The sequence below is a fragment of the Diuraphis noxia genome, unplaced genomic scaffold, assembly GCF_037042655.1.
Source record: "Diuraphis noxia isolate RWA-SAM2 unplaced genomic scaffold, SU_Dnox_SAM2 contig0014, whole genome shotgun sequence".
NCBI lineage: Eukaryota > Metazoa > Arthropoda > Insecta > Hemiptera > Aphididae > Diuraphis > Diuraphis noxia.
This window is the reverse complement of record NW_028301724.1, coordinates 124,531-149,659: the sequence shown is the minus strand read 5'-3', so window position 1 is coordinate 149,659 and position 25,129 is coordinate 124,531.

Below are 25,129 nucleotides of genomic sequence, written 5' to 3'. Positions count from 1 at the left end.
TTTTTTACGACCTTTTATATTCACCCAAATGTATTGTAAAGACGTGTTTTAGATGTAAAATAATGTGAACTTAACGATAAAAATATAAAAAGTATGATTAGTTCAATACAAATGACTTTAAACGATATTTAGCGGAATTATCACCATTTTTTACCAAATTTTTGCCCAAATTTTTTTTCTATTTTTTGTATTCACCCAAATGTATTGTAAATACGTGTTATAGATGTAAAATAATGTGAACTTAACGATAAAAATATAAAAAGTATGATTAGTTCAATACAAATGACTTTAAACGATATTTAGCGGAATTATCACCATTTTTTACCAAATTTTTTCCCAAATTTTTTTTCTATTTTTTGTATTCACCCAAATGTATTGTAAATACGTGTTTTAGATGTAAAATAATGTGAACTTAACGATAAAAATATAAAAAGTATGATTAGTTCAATACAAATGACTTTAAACGATATTTAGCGGAATTATCACCATTTTTTACCAAATTTTTTTTCTATTTTTTGTATTCACCCAAATGTATTGTAAACACGTGTTTTAGATGTAAAATAATGTGAACTTAACGTTAAAAATATAAAAAGTATGATTAGTTTAATAGAAATGACTTAAGACGATATTTAGCGGATTCATCACCCGTATTTCAAAATTTTTTTACGACCTTTTATATTCACCCAAATGTATTGTAAAGACGTGTTTTAGATGTAAAATAATGTGAACTTAACGATAAAAATATAAAAAGTATGATTAGTTCAATACAAATGACTTTAAACGATATTTAGCGGAATTATCACCATTTTTTACCAAATTTTTGCCCAAATTTTTTTTCTATTTTTTGTATTCACCCAAATGTATTGTAAATACGTGTTTTAGATGTAAAATAATGTGAACTTAACGATAAAAATATAAAAAGTATGATTAGTTCAATACAAATGACTTTAAACGATATTTAGCGGAATTATCACCATTTTTTACCAAATTTTTTTTCTATTTTTTGTATTCACCCAAATGTATTGTAAACACGTGTTTTAGATGTAAAATAATGTGAACTTAACGTTAAAAATATAAAAAGTATGATTAGTTTAATAGAAATGACTTAAGACGATATTTAGCGGATTCATCACCCGTATTTCAAAATTTTTTTACGACCTTTTATATTCACCCAAATGTATTGTAAAGACGTGTTTTAGATGTAAAATAATGTGAACTTAACGATAAAAATATAAAAAGTATGATTAGTTCAATACAAATGACTTTAAACGATATTTAGCGGAATTATCACCATTTTTTACCCAATTTTTTTTCTATTTTTTGTATTCACCCAAATGTATTGTAAACACGTGTTTTAGATTTAAAATAATGTGAACTTAACGTTAAAAATATAAAAAGTATGATTAGTTTAATAGAAATGACTTAAGACGATATTTAGCGGATTCATCCACTGTATTTCAAAATTTTTTTACGACCTTTTATATTCACCCAAATGTATTGTAAAGACGTGTTTTAGATGTAAAATTATGTGAACTTAACGATAAAAATATAAAAAGTATGATTAGTTCAATACAAATGACTTTAAACGATATTTAGCGGAATTATCACCATTTTTTACCAAATTTTTTTTCTATTTTTTGTATTCACCCAAATGTATTGTAAACACGTGTTTTAGATGTAAAATAATGTGAACTTAACGTTAAAAATATAAAAAGTATGATTAGTTTAATAGAAATGACTAAAGACGATATTTAGCGGATTCATCACCTGTATTTCAAAAATTTTTTACGACCTTTTATATTCACCCAAATGTATTGTAAAGACGTGTTTTAGATGTAAAGTTATGTGAACGTAACGATAAAAATATAAAAAGTATGATTAGTTCAATACAAATGACTTTAAACGATATTTAGCGGAATTATCACCATTTTTTACCAAATTTTTTCCCAAATTTTTTTTCTATTTTTTGTATTCACCCAAATGTATTGTAAATACGTGTTTTAGATGTAAAATAATGTGAACTTAACGATAAAAATATAAAAAGTATGATTAGTTCAATACAAATGACTTTAAACGATATTTAGCGGAATTATCACCATTTTTTACCCAATTTTTGCCCAAATTTTTTTTCTATTTTTTGTATTCACCCAAATGTATTGTAAACACGTGTTTTAGATGTAAAATAATGTGAACTTAACGTTAAAAATATAAAAAGTATGATTAGTTTAATAGAAATGACTTAAGACGATATTTAGCGGATTCATCACCTGTATTTCAAAATTTTTTTACGACCTTTTATATTCACCCAAATGTATTGTAAAGACGTGTTTTAGATGTAAAATAATGTGAACTTAACGATAAAAATATAAAAAGTATGATTAGTTCAATACAAATGACTTTAAACGATATTTAGCGGAATTATCACCATTTTTTACCCAATTTTTGCCCAAATTTTTTTTCTATTTTTTGAATTCACCCAAATGTATTGTAAACACGTGTTTTAGATGTAAAATAATGTGAACTTAACGATAAAAATATAAAAAGTATGATTAGTTCAATACAAATGATTTTAAACGATATTTAGCGGAATTATCACCATTTTTTACCAAATTTTTTTTCTATTTTTTGTATTCACCCAAATGTATTGTAAACACGTGTTTTAGATTTAAAATAATGTGAACTTAACGTTAAAAATATAAAAAGTATGATTAGTTTAATAGAAATGACTTAAGACGATATTTAGCGGATTCATCCACTGTATTTCAAAATTTTTTTACGACCTTTTATATTCACCCAAATGTATTGTAAAGACGTGTTTTAGATGTAAAATTATGTGAACTTAACGATAAAAATATAAAAAGTATGATTAGTTCAATACAAATGACTTTAAACGATATTTAGCGGAATTATCACCATTTTTTACCAAATTTTTTTTCTATTTTTTGTATTCACCCAAATGTATTGTAAACACGTGTTTTAGATGTAAAATAATGTGAACTTAACGTTAAAAATATAAAAAGTATGATTAGTTTAATAGAAATGACTAAAGACGATATTTAGCGGATTCATCACCTGTATTTCAAAAATTTTTTACGACCTTTTATATTCACCCAAATGTATTGTAAAGACGTGTTTTAGATGTAAAGTTATGTGAACGTAACGATAAAAATATAAAAAGTATGATTAGTTCAATACAAATGACTTTAAACGATATTCAGCGGAATTATCACCATTTTTTACCAAATTTTTTCCCAAATTTTTTTTCTATTTTTTGTATTCACCCAAATGTATTGTAAATACGTGTTTTAGATGTAAAATAATGTGAACTTGACGATAAAAATATAAAAAGTATGATTAGTTCAATACAAATGATTTTAAACGTTATTTAGCGGAATTATCACCATTTTTTACCAAATTTTTTCCCAAATTTTTTTTCTATTTTTTGTATTCACCCAAATGTATTGTAAATACGTGTTTTAGATGTAAAATAATGTGAACTTAACGATAAAAATATAAAAAGTATGATTAGTTCAATACAAATGACTTTAAACGATATTTAGCGGAATTATCACCATTTTTTACCCAATTTTTGCCCAAATTTTTTTTCTATTTTTTTTATTCACCCAAATGTATTGTAAACACGTGTTTTAGATGTAAAATAATGTGAACTTAACGTTAAAAATATAAAAAGTATGATTAGTTTAATAGAAATGACTTAAGACGATATTTAGCGGATTCATCACCTGTATTTCAAAATTTTTTTACGACCTTTTATATTCACCCAAATGTATTGTAAAGACGTGTTTTAGATGTAAAATAATGTGAACTTAACGATAAAAATATAAAAAGTATGATTAGTTCAATACAAATGATTTTAAACGATATTTAGCGGAATTATCACCATTTTTTACCAAATTTTTTTTCTATTTTTTGTATTCACCCAAATGTATTGTAAACACGTGTTTTAGATTTAAAATAATGTGAACTTAACGTTAAAAATATAAAAAGTATGATTAGTTTAATAGAAATGACTTAAGACGATATTTAGCGGATTCATCACCTGTATTTCAAAATTTTTTTACGACCTTTTATATTCACCCAAATGTATTGTAAAGACGTGTTTTAGATGTAAAATTATGTGAACTTAACGATAAAAATATAAAAAGTATGATTAGTTCAATACAAATGACTTTAAACGATATTTAGCGGAATTGTCACCATTTTTTACCAAATTTTTTCCCAAATTCTTTTTCTATTTTTTGTATTCACCCAAATGTATTGTAAATACGTGTTTTAGATGTAAAATAATGTGAACTTAACGATAAAAATATAAAAAGTATGATTAGTTCAATACAAATGACTTTAAACGATATTTAGCGGAATTATCACCATTTTTTACCAAATTTTTGCCCAAATTTTTTTTCTATTTTTTGTATTCACCCAAATGTATTGTAAACACGTGTTTTAGATGTAAAATAATGTGAACTTAACGTTAAAAATATAAAAAGTATGATTAGTTTAATAGAAATGACTTAAGACGATATTTAGCAGATTCATCACCTGTATTTCAAAATTTTTTTACGACCTTTTATATTCACCCAAATGTATTGTAAAGACGTGTTTTAGATGTAAAATAATGTGAACTTAACGATAAAAATATAAAAAGTATGATTAGTTCAATACAAATGATTTTAAACGATATTTAGCGGAATTATCACCATTTTTTACCAAATTTTTTCCCAAATTCTTTTTCTATTTTTTGTATTCACCCAAATGTATTGTAAATACGTGTTTTAGATGTAAAATAATGTGAACTTAACGATAAAAATATAAAAAGTATGATTAGTTCAATACAAATGACTTTAAACGATATTTAGCGGAATTATCACCATTTTTTACCAAATTTTTGCCCAAATTTTTTTTCTATTTTTTGTATTCACCCAAATGTATTGTAAACACGTGTTTTAGATGTAAAATAATGTGAACTTAACGTTAAAAATATAAAAAGTATGATTAGTTTAATAGAAATGACTTAAGACGATATTTAGCAGATTCATCACCTGTATTTCAAAATTTTTTTACGACCTTTTATATTCACCCAAATGTATTGTAAAGACGTGTTTTAGATGTAAAATAATGTGAACTTAACGATAAAAATATAAAAAGTATGATTAGTTCAATACAAATGATTTTAAACGATATTTAGCGGAATTATCACCATTTTTTACCAAATTTTTTCCCAAATTCTTTTTCTATTTTTTGTATTCACCCAAATGTATTGTAAATACGTGTTTTAGATGTAAAATAATGTGAACTTAACGATAAAAATATAAAAAGTATGATTAGTTCAATACAAATGACTTTAAACGATATTTAGCGGAATTATCACCATTTTTTACCCAATTTTTGCCCAAATTTTTTATCTATTTTTTGTATTCACCCAAATGTATTGTAAATACGTGTTTTAGATGTAAAATAATGTGAACTTAACGATAAAAATATAAAAAGTATGATTAGTTTAATAGAAATGACTAAAGACGATATTTAGCGGATTCATCACCTGTATTTCAAAAATTTTTTACGACCTTTTATATTCACCCAAATGTATTGTAAAGACGTGTTTTAGATGTAAAGTTATGTGAACGTAACGATAAAAATATAAAAAGTATGATTAGTTCAATACAAATGACTTTAAACGATATTCAGCGGAATTATCACCATTTTTTACCAAATTTTTTCCCAAATTTTTTTTCTATTTTTTGTATTCACCCAAATGTATTGTAAATACGTGTTTTAGATGTAAAATAATGTGAACTTAACGATAAAAATATAAAAAGTATGATTAGTTCAATACAAATGATTTTAAACGATATTTAGCGGAATTATCACCATTTTTTACCAAATTTTTTCCCAAATTTTTTTTCTATTTTTTGTATTCACCCAAATGTATTGTAAATACGTGTTTTAGATGTAAAATAATGTGATCTTAACGATAAAAATATAAAAAGTATGATTAGTTCAATACAAATGACTTTAAACGATATTTAGCGGAATTATCACCATTTTTTACCCAATTTTTGCCCAAATTTTTTTTCTATTTTTTTTATTCACCCAAATGTATTGTAAACACGTGTTTTAGATGTAAAATAATGTGAACTTAACGTTAAAAATATAAAAAGTATGATTAGTTCAATACAAATGATTTTAAACGATATTTAGCGGAATTATCACCATTTTTTACCAAATTTTTTTTCTATTTTTTGTATTCACCCAAATGTATTGTAAACACGTGTTTTAGATTTAAAATAATGTGAACTTAACGTTAAAAATATAAAAAGTATGATTAGTTTAATAGAAATGACTTAAGACGATATTTAGCGGATTCATCACCTGTATTTCAAAATTTTTTTACGACCTTTTATATTCACCCAAATGTATTGTAAAGACGTGTTTTAGATGTAAAATTATGTGAACTTAACGATAAAAATATAAAAAGTATGATTAGTTCAATACAAATGACTTTAAACGATATTTAGCGGAATTGTCACCATTTTTTACCAAATTTTTTCCCAAATTCTTTTTCTATTTTTTGTATTCACCCAAATGTATTGTAAATACGTGTTTTAGATGTAAAATAATGTGAACTTAACGATAAAAATATAAAAAGTATGATTAGTTCAATACAAATGACTTTAAACGATATTTAGCGGAATTATCACCATTTTTTACCAAATTTTTGCCCAAATTTTTTTTCTATTTTTTGTATTCACCCAAATGTATTGTAAACACGTGTTTTAGATGTAAAATAATGTGAACTTAACGTTAAAAATATAAAAAGTATGATTAGTTTAATAGAAATGACTTAAGACGATATTTAGCAGATTCATCACCTGTATTTCAAAATTTTTTTACGACCTTTTATATTCACCCAAATGTATTGTAAAGACGTGTTTTAGATGTAAAATAATGTGAACTTAACGATAAAAATATAAAAAGTATGATTAGTTCAATACAAATGATTTTAAACGATATTTAGCGGAATTATCACCATTTTTTACCAAATTTTTTCCCAAATTCTTTTTCTATTTTTTGTATTCACCCAAATGTATTGTAAATACGTGTTTTAGATGTAAAATAATGTGAACTTAACGATAAAAATATAAAAAGTATGATTAGTTCAATACAAATGACTTTAAACGATATTTAGCGGAATTATCACCATTTTTTACCAAATTTTTGCCCAAATTTTTTTTCTATTTTTTGTATTCACCCAAATGTATTGTAAACACGTGTTTTAGATGTAAAATAATGTGAACTTAACGTTAAAAATATAAAAAGTATGATTAGTTTAATAGAAATGACTTAAGACGATATTTAGCAGATTCATCACCTGTATTTCAAAATTTTTTTACGACCTTTTATATTCACCCAAATGTATTGTAAAGACGTGTTTTAGATGTAAAATAATGTGAACTTAACGATAAAAATATAAAAAGTATGATTAGTTCAATACAAATGATTTTAAACGATATTTAGCGGAATTATCACCATTTTTTACCAAATTTTTTCCCAAATTCTTTTTCTATTTTTTGTATTCACCCAAATGTATTGTAAATACGTGTTTTAGATGTAAAATAATGTGAACTTAACGATAAAAATATAAAAAGTATGATTAGTTCAATACAAATGACTTTAAACGATATTTAGCGGAATTATCACCATTTTTTACCAAATTTTTGCCCAAATTTTTTTTCTATTTTTTGTATTCACCCAAATGTATTGTAAACACGTGTTTTAGATGTAAAATAATGTGAACTTAACGTTAAAAATATAAAAAGTATGATTAGTTTAATAGAAATGACTTAAGACGATATTTAGCAGATTCATCACCTGTATTTCAAAATTTTTTTACGACCTTTTATATTCACCCAAATGTATTGTAAAGACGTGTTTTAGATGTAAAATAATGTGAACTTAACGATAAAAATATAAAAAGTATGATTAGTTCAATACAAATGATTTTAAACGATATTTAGCGGAATTATCACCATTTTTTACCAAATTTTTTCCCAAATTCTTTTTCTATTTTTTGTATTCACCCAAATGTATTGTAAATACGTGTTTTAGATGTAAAATAATGTGAACTTAACGATAAAAATATAAAAAGTATGATTAGTTCAATACAAATGACTTTAAACGATATTTAGCGGAATTATCACCATTTTTTACCAAATTTTTGCCCAAATTTTTTTTCTATTTTTTGTATTCACCCAAATGTATTGTAAACACGTGTTTTAGATGTAAAATAATGTGAACTTAACGTTAAAAATATAAAAAGTATGATTAGTTTAATAGAAATGACTTAAGACGATATTTAGCAGATTCATCACCTGTATTTCAAAATTTTTTTACGACCTTTTATATTCACCCAAATGTATTGTAAAGACGTGTTTTAGATGTAAAATAATGTGAACTTAACGATAAAAATATAAAAAGTATGATTAGTTCAATACAAATGATTTTAAACGATATTTAGCGGAATTATCACCATTTTTTACCAAATTTTTTCCCAAATTCTTTTTCTATTTTTTGTATTCACCCAAATGTATTGTAAATACGTGTTTTAGATGTAAAATAATGTGAACTTAACGATAAAAATATAAAAAGTATGATTAGTTCAATACAAATGACTTTAAACGATATTTAGCGGAATTATCACCATTTTTTACCCAATTTTTGCCCAAATTTTTTATCTATTTTTTGTATTCACCCAAATGTATTGTAAATACGTGTTTTAGATGTAAAATAATGTGAACTTAACGATAAAAATATAAAAAGTATGATTAGTTTAATAGAAATGACTAAAGACGATATTTAGCGGATTCATCACCTGTATTTCAAAAATTTTTTACGACCTTTTATATTCACCCAAATGTATTGTAAAGACGTGTTTTAGATGTAAAGTTATGTGAACGTAACGATAAAAATATAAAAAGTATGATTAGTTCAATACAAATGACTTTAAACGATATTCAGCGGAATTATCACCATTTTTTACCAAATTTTTTTTCTATTTTTTGTATTCACCCAAATGTATTGTAAATACGTGTTTTAGATGTAAAATAATGTGAACTTAACGATAAAAATATAAAAAGTATGATTAGTTCAATACAAATGATTTTAAACGATATTTAGCGGAATTATCACCATTTTTTACCAAATTTTTTCCCAAATTTTTTTTCTATTTTTTGTATTCACCCAAATGTATTGTAAATACGTGTTTTAGATGTAAAATAATGTGATCTTAACGATAAAAATATAAAAAGTATGATTAGTTCAATACAAATGACTTTAAACGATATTTAGCGGAATTATCACCATTTTTTACCCAATTTTTGCCCAAATTTTTTTTCTATTTTTTTTATTCACCCAAATGTATTGTAAACACGTGTTTTAGATGTAAAATAATGTGAACTTAACGTTAAAAATATAAAAAGTATGATTAGTTCAATACAAATGATTTTAAACGATATTTAGCGGAATTATCACCATTTTTTACCAAATTTTTTTTCTATTTTTTGTATTCACCCAAATGTATTGTAAACACGTGTTTTAGATTTAAAATAATGTGAACTTAACGTTAAAAATATAAAAAGTATGATTAGTTTAATAGAAATGACTTAAGACGATATTTAGCGGATTCATCACCTGTATTTCAAAATTTTTTTACGACCTTTTATATTCACCCAAATGTATTGTAAAGACGTGTTTTAGATGTAAAATTATGTGAACTTAACGATAAAAATATAAAAAGTATGATTAGTTCAATACAAATGACTTTAAACGATATTTAGCGGAATTGTCACCATTTTTTACCAAATTTTTTCCCAAATTCTTTTTCTATTTTTTGTATTCACCCAAATGTATTGTAAATACGTGTTTTAGATGTAAAATAATGTGAACTTAACGATAAAAATATAAAAAGTATGATTAGTTCAATACAAATGACTTTAAACGATATTTAGCGGAATTATCACCATTTTTTACCAAATTTTTGCCCAAATTTTTTTTCTATTTTTTGTATTCACCCAAATGTATTGTAAACACGTGTTTTAGATGTAAAATAATGTGAACTTAACGTTAAAAATATAAAAAGTATGATTAGTTTAATAGAAATGACTTAAGACGATATTTAGCAGATTCATCACCTGTATTTCAAAATTTTTTTACGACCTTTTATATTCACCCAAATGTATTGTAAAGACGTGTTTTAGATGTAAAATAATGTGAACTTAACGATAAAAATATAAAAAGTATGATTAGTTCAATACAAATGATTTTAAACGATATTTAGCGGAATTATCACCATTTTTTACCAAATTTTTTCCCAAATTCTTTTTCTATTTTTTGTATTCACCCAAATGTATTGTAAATACGTGTTTTAGATGTAAAATAATGTGAACTTAACGATAAAAATATAAAAAGTATGATTAGTTCAATACAAATGACTTTAAACGATATTTAGCGGAATTATCACCATTTTTTACCAAATTTTTGCCCAAATTTTTTTTCTATTTTTTGTATTCACCCAAATGTATTGTAAACACGTGTTTTAGATGTAAAATAATGTGAACTTAACGTTAAAAATATAAAAAGTATGATTAGTTTAATAGAAATGACTTAAGACGATATTTAGCAGATTCATCACCTGTATTTCAAAATTTTTTTACGACCTTTTATATTCACCCAAATGTATTGTAAAGACGTGTTTTAGATGTAAAATAATGTGAACTTAACGATAAAAATATAAAAAGTATGATTAGTTCAATACAAATGATTTTAAACGATATTTAGCGGAATTATCACCATTTTTTACCAAATTTTTTCCCAAATTCTTTTTCTATTTTTTGTATTCACCCAAATGTATTGTAAATACGTGTTTTAGATGTAAAATAATGTGAACTTAACGATAAAAATATAAAAAGTATGATTAGTTCAATACAAATGACTTTAAACGATATTTAGCGGAATTATCACCATTTTTTACCCAATTTTTGCCCAAATTTTTTATCTATTTTTTGTATTCACCCAAATGTATTGTAAATACGTGTTTTAGATGTAAAATAATGTGAACTTAACGATAAAAATATAAAAAGTATGATTAGTTTAATAGAAATGACTAAAGACGATATTTAGCGGATTCATCACCTGTATTTCAAAAATTTTTTACGACCTTTTATATTCACCCAAATGTATTGTAAAGACGTGTTTTAGATGTAAAGTTATGTGAACGTAACGATAAAAATATAAAAAGTATGATTAGTTCAATACAAATGACTTTAAACGATATTCAGCGGAATTATCACCATTTTTTACCAAATTTTTTCCCAAATTTTTTTTCTATTTTTTGTATTCACCCAAATGTATTGTAAATACGTGTTTTAGATGTAAAATAATGTGAACTTAACGATAAAAATATAAAAAGTATGATTAGTTCAATACAAATGATTTTAAACGATATTTAGCGGAATTATCACCATTTTTTACCAAATTTTTTCCCAAATTTTTTTTCTATTTTTTGTATTCACCCAAATGTATTGTAAATACGTGTTTTAGATGTAAAATAATGTGATCTTAACGATAAAAATATAAAAAGTATGATTAGTTCAATACAAATGACTTTAAACGATATTTAGCGGAATTATCACCATTTTTTACCCAATTTTTGCCCAAATTTTTTTTCTATTTTTTTTATTCACCCAAATGTATTGTAAACACGTGTTTTAGATGTAAAATAATGTGAACTTAACGTTAAAAATATAAAAAGTATGATTAGTTCAATACAAATGATTTTAAACGATATTTAGCGGAATTATCACCATTTTTTACCAAATTTTTTTTCTATTTTTTGTATTCACCCAAATGTATTGTAAACACGTGTTTTAGATGTAAAATAATGTGAACTTAACGTTAAAAATATAAAAAGTATGATTAGTTTAATAGAAATGACTTAAGACGATATTTAGCGGATTCATCACCTGTATTTCAAAATTTTTTTACGACCTTTTATATTCACCCAAATGTATTGTAAAGACGTGTTTTAGATGTAAAATAATGTGAACTTAACGATAAAAATATAAAAAGTATGATTAGTTCAATACAAATGATTTTAAACGATATTTAGCGGAATTATCACCATTTTTTACCAAATTTTTTCCCAAATTTTTTTTCTATTTTTTGTATTCACCCAAATGTATTGTAAATACGTGTTTTAGATGTAAAATAATGTGAACTTAACGTTAAAAATATAAAAAGTATGATTAGTTCAATACAAATGACTTTAAACGATATTTAGCGGAATTATCACCATTTTTTACCAAATTTTTTCCCAAATTTTTTTTCTATTTTTTGTATTCACCCAAATGTATTGTAAATACGTGTTTTAGATGTAAAATAATGTGAACTTAACGATAAAAATATAAAAAGTATGATTAGTTCAATACAAATGACTTTAAACGATATTTAGCGGAATTATCACCATTTTTTACCCAATTTTTGCCCAAATTTTTTTTCTATTTTTTGTATTCACCCAAATGTATTGTAAACACGTGTTTTAGATGTAAAATAATGTGAACTTAACGTTAAAAATATAAAAAGTATGATTAGTTTAATAGAAATGACTTAAGACGATATTTAGCGGATTCATCACCTGTATTTCAAAATTTTTTTACGACCTTTTATATTCACCCAAATGTATTGCAAAGACGTGTTTTAGATGTAAAATAATGTGAACTTAACGATAAAAATATAAAAAGTATGATTAGTTCAATACAAATGACTTTAAACGATATTTAGCGGAATTATCACCATTTTTTACCCAATTTTTGCCCAAATTTTTTTTCTATTTTTTGAATTCACCCAAATGTATTGTAAACACGTGTTTTAGATGTAAAATAATGTGAACTTAACGATAAAAATATAAAAAGTATGATTAGTTCAATACAAATGATTTTAAACGATATTTAGCGGAATTATCACCATTTTTTACCAAATTTTTTTTCTATTTTTTGTATTCACCCAAATGTATTGTAAACACGTGTTTTAGATTTAAAATAATGTGAACTTAACGTTAAAAATATAAAAAGTATGATTAGTTTAATAGAAATGACTTAAGACGATATTTAGCGGATTCATCCACTGTATTTCAAAATTTTTTTACGACCTTTTATATTCACCCAAATGTATTGTAAAGACGTGTTTTAGATGTAAAATTATGTGAACTTAACGATAAAAATATAAAAAGTATGATTAGTTCAATACAAATGACTTTAAACGATATTTAGCGGAATTATCACCATTTTTTACCAAATTTTTTTTCTATTTTTTGTATTCACCCAAATGTATTGTAAACACGTGTTTTAGATGTAAAATAATGTGAACTTAACGTTAAAAATATAAAAAGTATGATTAGTTTAATAGAAATGACTAAAGACGATATTTAGCGGATTCATCACCTGTATTTCAAAAATTTTTTACGACCTTTTATATTCACCCAAATGTATTGTAAAGACGTGTTTTAGATGTAAAGTTATGTGAACGTAACGATAAAAATATAAAAAGTATGATTAGTTCAATACAAATGACTTTAAACGATATTCAGCGGAATTATCACCATTTTTTACCAAATTTTTTCCCAAATTTTTTTTCTATTTTTTGTATTCACCCAAATGTATTGTAAATACGTGTTTTAGATGTAAAATAATGTGAACTTGACGATAAAAATATAAAAAGTATGATTAGTTCAATACAAATGATTTTAAACGTTATTTAGCGGAATTATCACCATTTTTTACCAAATTTTTTCCCAAATTTTTTTTCTATTTTTTGTATTCACCCAAATGTATTGTAAATACGTGTTTTAGATGTAAAATAATGTGAACTTAACGATAAAAATATAAAAAGTATGATTAGTTCAATACAAATGACTTTAAACGATATTTAGCGGAATTATCACCATTTTTTACCCAATTTTTGCCCAAATTTTTTTTCTATTTTTTTTATTCACCCAAATGTATTGTAAACACGTGTTTTAGATGTAAAATAATGTGAACTTAACGTTAAAAATATAAAAAGTATGATTAGTTTAATAGAAATGACTTAAGACGATATTTAGCGGATTCATCACCTGTATTTCAAAATTTTTTTACGACCTTTTATATTCACCCAAATGTATTGTAAAGACGTGTTTTAGATGTAAAATAATGTGAACTTAACGATAAAAATATAAAAAGTATGATTAGTTCAATACAAATGATTTTAAACGATATTTAGCGGAATTATCACCATTTTTTACCAAATTTTTTTTCTATTTTTTGTATTCACCCAAATGTATTGTAAACACGTGTTTTAGATTTAAAATAATGTGAACTTAACGTTAAAAATATAAAAAGTATGATTAGTTTAATAGAAATGACTTAAGACGATATTTAGCGGATTCATCACCTGTATTTCAAAATTTTTTTACGACCTTTTATATTCACCCAAATGTATTGTAAAGACGTGTTTTAGATGTAAAATTATGTGAGCTTAACGATAAAAATATAAAAAGTATGATTAGTTCAATACAAATGACTTTAAACGATATTTAGCGGAATTGTCACCATTTTTTACCAAATTTTTTCCCAAATTTTTTTTCTATTTTTTGTATTCACCCAAATGTATTGTAAATACGTGTTTTAGATGTAAAATAATGTGAACTTAACGATAAAAATATAAAAAGTATGATTAGTTCAATACAAATGACTTTAAACGATATTTAGCGGAATTATCACCATTTTTTACCAAATTTTTGCCCAAATTTTTTTTCTATTTTTTGTATTCACCCAAATGTATTGTAAACACGTGTTTTAGATGTAAAATAATGTGAACTTAACGTTAAAAATATAAAAAGTATGATTAGTTTAATAGAAATGACTTAAGACGATATTTAGCGGATTCATCACCTGTATTTCAAAATTTTTTTACGACCTTTTATATTCACCCAAATGTATTGTAAAGACGTGTTTTAGATGTAAAATAATGTGAACTTAACGATAAAAATATAAAAAGTATGATTAGTTCAATACAAATGATTTTAAACGATATTTAGCGGAATTATCACCATTTTTTACCAAATTTTTTCCCAAATTTTTTCCCAAATTTTTTTTCTATTTTTTGTATTCACCCAAATGTATTGTAAATACGTGTTTTAGATGTAAAATAATGTGAACTTAACGATAAAAATATAAAAAGTATGATTAGTTCAATATAAATGACTTTAAACGATATTTAGCGGAATTATCACCATTTTTTACCCAATTTTTGCCCAAATTTTTTTTCTATTTTTTGTATTCACCCAAATGTATTGTAAACACGTGTTTTAGATTTAAAATAATGTGAACTTAACGTTAAAAATATAAAAAGTATGATTAGTTTAATAGAAATGACTAAAGACGATATTTAGCGGATTCATCACCTGTATTTCAAAAATTTTTTACGACCTTTTATATTCACCCAAATGTATTGTAAAGACGTGTTTTAGATGTAAAGTTATGTGAACGTAACGATAAAAATATAAAAAGTATGATTAGTTCAATACAAATGACTTTAAACGATATTCAGCGGAATTATCACCATTTTTTACCAAATTTTTTCCCAAATTTTTTTTCTATTTTTTGTATTCACCCAAATGTATTGTAAATACGTGTTTTAGATGTAAAATAATGTGAACTTAACGATAAAAATATAAAAAGTATGATTAGTTCAATACAAATGATTTTAAATGATATTTAGCGGAATTATCACCATTTTTTACCAAATTTTTTCCCAAATTTTTTTTCTATTTTTTGTATTCACCCAAATGTATTGTAAATACGTGTTTTAGATGTAAAATAATGTGATCTTAACGATAAAAATATAAAAAGTATGATTAGTTCAATACAAATGACTTTAAACGATATTTAGCGGAATTATCACCATTTTTTACCCAATTTTTGCCCAAATTTTTTTTCTATTTTTTTTATTCACCCAAATGTATTGTAAACACGTGTTTTAGATGTAAAATAATGTGAACTTAACGTTAAAAATATAAAAAGTATGATTAGTTTAATAGAAATGACTTAAGACGATATTTAGCGGATTCATCACCTGTATTTCAAAATTTTTTTACGACCTTTTATATTCACCCAAATGTATTGTAAAGACGTGTTTTATATGTAAAATAATGTGAACTTAACGATAAAAATATAAAAAGTATGATTAGTTCAATACAAATGATTTTAAACGATATTTAGCGGAATTATCACCATTTTTTACCAAATTTTTTTTCTATTTTTTGTATTCACCCAAATGTATTGTAAACACGTGTTTTAGATTTAAAATAATGTGAACTTAACGTTAAAAATATAAAAAGTATGATTAGTTTAATAGAAATGACTTAAGACGATATTTAGCGGATTCATCACCTGTATTTCAAAATTTTTTTACGACCTTTTATATTCACCCAAATGTATTGTAAAGACGTGTTTTAGATGTAAAATTATGTGAACTTAACGATAAAAATATAAAAAGTATGATTAGATCAATACAAATGACTTTAAACGATATTTAGCGGAATTATCACCATTTTTTACCAAATTTTTTCCCAAATTTTTTTTCTATTTTTTGTATTCACCCAAATGTATTGTAAATACGTGTTTTAGATGTAAAATAATGTGAACTTAACGATAAAAATATAAAAAGTATGATTAATTCAATACAAATGACTTTAAACGATATTTAGCGGAATTATCACCATTTTTTACCCAATTTTTGCCCAAATTTTTTTTCTATTTTTTGTATTCACCCAAATGTATTGTAAACACGTGTTTTAGATGTAAAATAATGTGAACCTAACGTTAAAAATATAAAAAGTATGATTAGTTTAATAGAATTGACTTAAGACGATATTTAGCGGATTCATCACCTGTATTTCAAAATTTTTTTACGACCTTTTATATTCACCCAAATGTATTGTAAAGACGTGTTTTAGATGTAAAATAATGTGAACTTAACGATAAAAATATAAAAAGTATGATTAGTTCAATACAAATGATTTTAAACGATATTTAGCGGAATTATCACCATTTTTTACCAAATTTTTTCCCAAATTTTTTTTCTATTTTTTGTATTCACCCAAATGTATTGTAAATACGTGTTTTAGATGTAAAATAATGTGAACTTAACGATAAAAATATAAAAAGTATGATTAGTTCAATATAAATGACTTTAAACGATATTTAGCGGAATTATCACCATTTTTTACCCAATTTTTGCCCAAATTTTTTTTCTATTTTTTGTATTCACCCAAATGTATTGTAAACACGTGTTTTAGATTTAAAATAATGTGAACTTAACGTTAAAAATATAAAAAGTATGATTAGTTTAATAGAAATGACTAAAGACGATATTTAGCGGATTCATCACCTGTATTTCAAAAATTTTTTACGACCTTTTATATTCACCCAAATGTATTGTAAAGACGTGTTTTAGATGTAAAGTTATGTGAACGTAACGATAAAAATATAAAAAGTATGATTAGTTCAATACAAATGACTTTAAACGATATTCAGCGGAATTATCACCATTTTTTACCAAATTTTTTCCCAAATTTTTTTTCTATTTTTTGTATTCACCCAAATGTATTGTAAATACGTGTTTTAGATGTAAAATAATGTGAACTTAACGATAAAAATATAAAAAGTATTATTAGTTCAATACAAATGATTTTAAATGATATTTAGCGGAATTATCACCATTTTTTACCAAATTTTTTCCCAAATTTTTTTTCTATTTTTTGTATTCACCCAAATGTATTGTAAATACGTGTTTTAGATGTAAAATAATGTGATCTTAACGATAAAAATATAAAAAGTATGATTAGTTCAATACAAATGACTTTAAACGATATTTAGCGGAATTATCACCATTTTTTACCCAATTTTTGCCCAAATTTTTTTTCTATTTTTTTTATTCACCCAAATGTATTGTAAACACGTGTTTTAGATGTAAAATAATGTGAACTTAACGTTAAAAATATAAAAAGTATGATTAGTTTAATAGAAATGACTTAAGACGATATTTAGCGGATTCATCACCTGTATTTCAAAATTTTTTTACGACCTTTTATATTCACCCAAATGTATTGTAAAGACGTGTTTTATATGTAAAATAATGTGAACTTAACGATAAAAATATAAAAAGTATGATTAGTTCAATACAAATGATTTTAAACGATATTTAGCGGAATTATCACCATTTTTTACCAAATTTTTTTTCTATTTTTTGTATTCACCCAAATGTATTGTAAACACGTGTTTTAGATTTAAAATAATGTGAACTTAACGTTAAAAATATAAAAAGTATGATTAGTTTAATAGAAATGACTTAAGACGATATTTAGCGGATTCATCACCTGTATTTCAAAATTTTTTTACGACCTTTTATATTCACCCAAATGTATTGTAAAGACGTGTTTTAGATGTAAAATTATGTGAACTTAACGATAAAAATATAAAAAGTATGATTAGATCAATACAAATGACTTTAAACGATATTTAGCGGAATTATCACCATTTTTTACCAAATTTTTTCCCAAATTTTTTTTCTATTTTTTGTATTCACCCAAATGTATTGTAAATACGTGTTTTAGATGTAAAATAATGTGAACTTAACGATAAAAATATAAAAAGTATGATTAATTCAATACAAATGACTTTAAACGATATTTAGCGGAATTATCACCATTTTTTACCAAATTTTTGCCCAAATTTTTTTTCTATTTTTTGTATTCACCCAAATGTATTGTAAACACGTGTTTTAGATGTAAAATAATGTGAACTTAACGTTAAAAATATAAAAAGTATGATTAGTTTAATAGAAATGACTTAAGACGATATTTAGCGGATTCATCACCTGTATTTCAAAATTTTTTTACGACCTTTTATATTCACCCAAATGTATTGTAAAGACGTGTTTTAGATGTAAAATAATGTGAACTTAACGATAAAAATATAAAAAGTATGATTAGTTCAATACAAATGATTTTAAACGATATTTAGCGGAATTATCACCATTTTTTACCAAATTTTTTCCCAAATTTTTTTTCTATTTTTTGTATTCACCCAAATGTATTGTAAATACGTGTTTTAGATGTAAAATAATGTGAACTTAACGATAAAAATATAAAAAGTATGATTAGTTCAATACAAATGACTTTAAACGATATTTAGCGGAATTATCACCATTTTTTACCCAATTTTTGCCCAAATTTTTTTTCTATTTTTTGTATTCACCCAAATGTATTGTAAACACGTGTTTTAGATGTAAAATAATGTGAACTTAACGTTAAAAATATAAAAAGTATGATTAGTTTAATAGAATTGACTTAAGACGATATTTAGCGGATTCATCACCTGTATTTCAAAATTTTTTTACGACCTTTTATATTCACCCAAATGTATTGTAAAGACGTGTTTTAGATGTAAAATAATGTGAACTTAACGATAAAAATATAAAAAGTATGATTAGTTCAATACAAATGATTTTAAACGATATTTAGCGGAATTATCACCATTTTTTACCAAATTTTTTCCCAAATTTTTTTTCTATTTTTTGTATTCACCCAAATGTATTGTAAATACGTGTTTTAGATGTAAAATAATGTGAACTTAACGTTAAAAATATAAAAAGTATGATTAGTTCAATACAAATAACTTTAAACGATATTTAGCGGAATTATCACCATTTTTTACCAAATTTTTTCCCAAATTTTTTTTCTATTTTTTGTATTCACCCAAATGTATTGTAAATACGTGTTTTAGATGTAAAATAATGTGAACTTAACGATAAAAATATAAAAAGTATGATTAGTTCAATACAAATGACTTTAAACGATATTTAGCGGAATTATCACCATTTTTTACCAAATTTTTTTTCTATTTTTTGTATTCTCCCAAATGTATTGTAAACACGTGTTTTAGATGTAAAATAATGTGAACTTAACGTTAAAAATATAAAAAGTATGATTAGTTTAATAGAAATGACTTAAGACGATATTTAGCGGATTCATCACCTGTATTTCAAAATTTTTTTACGACCTTTTATATTCAACCAAATGTATTGTAAAGACGTGTTTTAGATGTAAAATAATGTGAACTTAACGATAAAAATATAAAAAGTATGATTAGTTCAATACAAATGATTTTAAACGATATTTAGCGGAATTATCACCATTTTTTACCAAATTTTTTCCCAAATTTTTTTTCTATTTTTTGTATTCACCCAAATGTATTGTAAATACGTGTTTTAGATGTAAAATAATGTGAACTTAACGTTAAAAATATAAAAAGTATGATTAGTTCAATACAAATAACTTTAAACGATATTTAGCGGAATTATCACCATTTTTTACCAAATTTTTTCCCAAATTTTTTTTCTATTTTTTGTATTCACCCAAATGTATTGTAAATACGTGTTTTAGATGTAAAATAATGTGAACTTAACGATAAAAATATAAAAAGTATGATTAGTTCAATACAAATGACTTTAAACGATATTTAGCGGAATTATCACCATTTTTTACCAAATTTTTTTTCTATTTTTTGTATTCTCCCAAATGTATTGTAAACACGTGTTTTAGATGTAAAATAATGTGAACTTAACGTTAAAAATATAAAAAGTATGATTAGTTTAATAGAAATGACTTAAGACGATATTTAGCGGATTCATCACCTGTATTTCAAAATTTTTTTACGACCTTTTATATTCAACCAAATGTATTGTAAAGACGTGTTTTAGATGTAAAATAATGTGAACTTAACGATAAAAATATAAAAAGTATGATTAGTTCAATACAAATGATTTTAAACGATATTTAGCGGAATTATCACCATTTTTTACCAAATTTTTTCCCAAATTTTTTTTCTATTTTTTGTATTCACCCAAATGTATTGTAAATACGTGTTTTAGATGTAAAATAATGTGAACTTAACGATAAAAATATAAAAAGTATGATTAGTTCAATACAAATGACTTTAAACGATATTTAGCGGAATTATCACCATTTTTTACCAAATTTTTTTTCTATTTTTTGTATTCACCCAAATGTATTGTAAACACGTGTTTTAGATTTAAAATAATGTGAACTTAACGTTAAAAATATAAAAAGTATGATTAGTTTAATAGAAATGACTTAAGACGATATTTAGCGGATTCATCACCTGTATTTCAAAATTTTTTTACGACCTTTTATATTCACCCAAATGTATTGTAAAGACGTGTTTTAGATGTAAAATTATGTGAACTTAACGATAAAAATATAAAAAGTATGATTAGTTCAATACAAATGACTTTAAACGATATTTAGCGGAATTATCACCATTTTTTACCAAATTTTTTCCCAAATTTTTTTTCTATTTTTTGTATTCACCCAAATGTATTGTAAATACGTGTTTTAGATGTAAAATAATGTGAACTTAACGATAAAAATATAAAAAGTATGATTAGTTCAATACAAATGACTTTAAACGATATTTAGCGGAATTATCACCATTTTTTACCAAATTTTTTCCCAAATGTTTTTTCTATTTTTTGTATTCACCCAAATGTATTGTAAATACGTGTTTTAGATGTAAAATAATGTGAACTTAACGATAAAAATATAAAAAGTATGATTAGTTGAATACAAATGATTTTAAACGATATTTAGCGGAATTATCACCATTTTTTACCAAATTTTTTTTCTATTTTTTGTATTCACCCAAATGTATTGTAAACACGTGTTTTAGATTTAAAATAATGTGAACTTAACGTTAAAAATATAAAAAGTATGATTAGTTTAATAGAAATGACTTAAGACGATATTTAGCGGATTCATCACCTGTATTTCAAAATTTTTTTACGACCTTTTATATTCACCCAAATGTATTGTAAAGACGTGTTTTAGATGTAAAATTATGTGAACTTAACGATAAAAATATAAAAAGTATGATTAGTTCAATACAAATGACTTTAAACGATATTTAGCGGAATTATCACCATTTTTTACCAAATTTTTTCCCAAATTTTTTTTCTATTTTTTGTATTCACCCAAATGTATTGTAAATACGTGTTTTAGATGTAAAATAATGTGAACTTAACGATAAAAATATAAAAAGTATGATTAGTTCAATACAAATGACTTTAAACGATATTTAGCGGAATTATCACCATTTTTTACCAAATTTTTGCCCAAATTTTTTTTCTATTTTTTGTATTCACCCAAATGTATTGTAAACACGTGTTTTAGATGTAAAATAATGTGAACTTAACGTTAAAAATATAAAAAGTATGATTAGTTTAATAGAAATGACTTAAGACGATATTTAGCGGATTCATCACCTGTATTTCAAAATTTTTTTACGACCTTTTATATTCACCCAAATGTATTGTAAAGACGTGTTTTAGATGTAAAATAATGTGAACTTAACGATAAAAATATAAAAAGTATGATTAGTTCAATACAAATGATTTTAAACGATATTTAGCGGAATTATCACCATTTTTTACCAAATTTTTTCCCAAATTTTTTTTCTATTTTTTGTATTCACCCAAATGTATTGTAAATACGTGTTTTAGATGTAAAATAATGTGAACTTAACGTTAAAAATATAAAAAGTATGATTAGTTCAATACAAATAACTTTAAACGATATTTAGCGGAATTATCACCATTTTTTACCAAATTTTTTCCCAAATTTTTTTTCTATTTTTTGTATTCACCCAAATGTATTGTAAATACGTGTTTTAGATGTAAAATAATGTGAACTTAACGATAAAAATATAAAAAGTATGATTAGTTCAATACAAATGACTTTAAACGATATTTAGCGGAATTATCACCATTTTTTACCAAATTTTTTTTCTATTTTTTGTATTCTCCCAAATGTATTGTAAACACGTGTTTTAGATGTAAAATAATGTGAACTTAACGTTAAAAATATAAAAAGTATGATTAGTTTAATAGAAATGACTTAAGACGATATTTAGCGGATTCATCACCTGTATTTCAAAATTTTTTTACGACCTTTTATATTCAACCAAATGTATTGTAAAGACGTGTTTTAGATGTAAAATAATGTGAACTTAACGATAAAAATATAAAAAGTATGATTAGTTCAATACAAATGATTTTAAACGATATTTAGCGGAATTATCACCATTTTTTACCAAATTTTTTCCCAAATTTTTTTTCTATTTTTTGTATTCACCCAAATGTATTGTAAATACGTGTTTTAGATGTAAAATAATGTGAACTTAACGTTAAAAATATAAAAAGTATGATTAGTTCAATACAAATAACTTTAAACGATATTTAGCGGAATTATCACCATTTTTTACCAAATTTTTTCCCAAATTTTTTTTCTATTTTTTGTATTCACCCAAATGTATTGTAAATACGTGTTTTAGATGTAAAATAATGTGAACTTAACGATAAAAATATAAAAAGTATGATTAGTTCAATACAAATGACTTTAAACGATATTTAGCGGAATTATCACCATTTTTTACCAAATTTTTTTTCTATTTTTTGTATTCTCCCAAATGTATTGTAAACACGTGTTTTAGATGTAAAATAATGTGAACTTAACGTTAAAAATATAAAAAGTATGATTAGTTTAATAGAAATGACTTAAGACGATATTTAGCGGATTCATCACCTGTATTTCAAAATTTTTTTACGACCTTTTATATTCAACCAAATGTATTGTAAAGACGTGTTTTAGATGTAAAATAATGTGAACTTAACGATAAAAATATAAAAAGTATGATTAGTTCAATACAAATGATTTTAAACGATATTTAGCGGAATTATCACCATTTTTTACCAAATTTTTTCCCAAATTTTTTTTCTATTTTTTGTATTCACCCAAATGTATTGTAAATACGTGTTTTAGATGTAAAATAATGTGAACTTAACGATAAAAATATAAAAAGTATGATTAGTTCAATACAAATGACTTTAAACGATATTTAGCGGAATTATCACCATTTTTTACCAAATTTTTTTTCTATTTTTTGTATTCACCCAAATGTATTGTAAACACGTGTTTTAGATTTAAAATAATGTGAACTTAACGTTAAAAATATAAAAAGTATGATTAGTTTAATAGAAATGACTTAAGACGATATTTAGCGGATTCATCACCTGTATTTCAAAATTTTTTTACGACCTTTTATATTCACCCAAATGTATTGTAAAGACGTGTTTTAGATGTAAAATTATGTGAACTTAACGATAAAAATATAAAAAGTATGATTAGTTCAATACAAATGACTTTAAACGATATTTAGCGGAATTATCACCATTTTTTACCAAATTTTTTCCCAAATTTTTTTTCTATTTTTTGTATTCACCCAAATGTATTGTAAATACGTGTTTTAGATGTAAAATAATGTGAACTTAACGATAAAAATATAAAAAGTATGATTAGTTCAATACAAATGACTTTAAACGATATTTAGCGGAATTATCACCATTTTTTACCAAATTTTTTCCCAAATGTTTTTTCTATTTTTTGTATTCACCCAAATGTATTGTAAATACGTGTTTTAGATGTAAAATAATGTGAACTTAACGATAAAAATATAAAAAGTATGATTAGTTGAATACAAATGATTTTAAACGATATTTAGCGGAATTATCACCATTTTTTACCAAATTTTTTTTCTATTTTTTGTATTCACCCAAATGTATTGTAAACACGTGTTTTAGATTTAAAATAATGTGAACTTAACGTTAAAAATATAAAAAGTATGATTAGTTTAATAGAAATGACTTAAGACGATATTTAGCGGATTCATCACCTGTATTTCAAAATTTTTTTACGACCTTTTATATTCACCCAAATGTATTGTAAAGACGTGTTTTAGATGTAAAATTATGTGAACTTAACGATAAAAATATAAAAAGTATGATTAGTTCAATACAAATGACTTTAAACGATATTTAGCGGAATTATCACCATTTTTTACCAAATTTTTTCCCAAATTTTTTTTCTATTTTTTGTATTCAC